The following is a 2,127-nucleotide window of genomic DNA, read 5'->3' as shown; positions in this document are numbered from 1 at the left end:
TGGAAAAAATTGCGATTTCGAAATTTTTCTTTTGCCAAACATTAGTGCGCCATTAGTGTGAATTTGTGCGACCATAACCAGAATTTGTGCGATATCCGTTGTACTCGGAAAATTCGTTTTTCTAATTTTCGCATTTCCCCAGCCCCCCTTCGTGGAAAAAATTGCGATTTCGAAATTTTTCTTTTGCCAAACATTATTGTGCCGTCAACCAGGTAAGTAAATAGATGTTCTCATTTTATTATGTCGTGTTTTTATTTTAGTATTTTGTATCATTATTCATTTTATAGAGTATTTACCAATAACAATTTTGTAATGAGTTCTGCCTAAGTTAAAAATTTAACTTTTTGTTGAATTTAAAAATGATTCTTATCTAGAAACATTTGATTTTAACTTTGGATCAAATTCAAAATTGTTGATATTCAGTAATTGTTATTAAATTTTACAACTTTTGTTACTAATAATGGTGCTTTCATATTTTAGTATTAATTTCGTCGATTTTAGATCAATAAGGTTGGCGCGCAATCACTACCCACCCTGCTTATTGAAACCACTTTTCTTAAAATGATAAAAAAAATCATGAAACTTTGGTAGTCTATAGGTTCCAAGATGGTATAGTTTACATTTTATATATAACTATAATTTATTATTATTTCACGTTATTCCCACAAATATGATATATAATTGTATATATTGATGGCGTATGTCAGTGTAGATTGCCGAACATTTAGGTATTGATCTGTCGACATATTTATATTATTATTAGTTATTACTTTATTAGTTATTATACGCACATAATCACCAAAACAACTTTTGAACACGAATATTAAAATGCCTAAATATTGTTTTGATTAAATTATTCCATAATATTATTTTTGTGTTGTTACTTCTTATAAGCGATTTAGTTTTTATTATTAATAACATGCGTAAAAATATACATCAGCTAATAATAACCTTATCGTGGAAGAATAATTTCAGTTTATTTGTATTTATGTATAATGTATATTAATAGTCTTTAATTATATTTCAAACATAATATGTATGATCTGTTGACTGTTGTATTGATATAATGATATTATAACAAATCAAATCCGAATAATATTTTGTTCTTAGTTCTTATTCATCGAGAATTTATGTTATTTAAAGTGATTTTTTATTAATTATATTATATTGAGTTTTATTTTGATCAATTGTGATTATGGGTGGAAGAAAACCAGCCGTAGCACCATCTGTGACAATTGATGCAATTTTACTTTTTAAAGACAAAATTATTGTTACAGATGACGCCGGTAATACTAGTAAGTACCTAAAGTAAATTATAATGATTGTCTGTTATTGACATATTAAGAACTATATACTTATTTCAATAAAAAAAAAAAAAAACCGTTAGTTTAATTTTGATATGTGGTACATATATGGAACATGTAGTACTAAGACTTGCGTATTATGGATAAGTATAGTCAATTATTATTTTTATGTTATATTTTAAGATTAATTAATTTGACAAGACACTGATTAGTACCAAATATAACTTAATGTAGGTAAATTGAAATTAAATGTAACGCTATGATATATTTTATTTTACCGATTACCAGATAGGGTCGCCGAGTCAGCGATGAAACAAGACTGCTTTGGGACGCATAAAATATTATGTAGCGGGTCGATGAATTATATTATTATTATAAATGTACCTATACTATTTGTAAAGTGATACAAATAATTATGTGTAATGATTTCGTATTGGCGTGATAAACGAAACGCATGAAAGATGAAATTAGCATTTATAGGTACTGTCTTGATATATACAGGATTCCTCATTTTTAAGCTTTTCTGGCTTAATCAAAAAAAAAAAAAATGTCTACAAGAAAGTCAAGTTAAATTTTTATGAGCGTTTTAAATTCATCATTTTACAACATTGAATATTTTCGATTTCTCATAATATAGCGACTTTTTTATTTTGTTGTAATTCAAAAACAAATTACTGTATATGCATGAAATTGTCACTGATTGTTTATATTTTCATTTTATATACAACATACAATTTTGAAAATATTTTGACTTATTAAGAGCTATTTACGGATATTTTCAGTTTCCTATTTTATTAGTTTTTTTCAAAATACTAAAACAATT

This window comes from Myzus persicae, unplaced genomic scaffold (assembly GCF_001856785.1).
Source record: "Myzus persicae strain clone G006 unplaced genomic scaffold, MPER_G0061.0, whole genome shotgun sequence".
NCBI lineage: Eukaryota > Metazoa > Arthropoda > Insecta > Hemiptera > Aphididae > Myzus > Myzus persicae.
The sequence above is the reverse complement of the archived record's forward strand: the minus strand, read 5'-3'. Positions refer to the sequence as shown.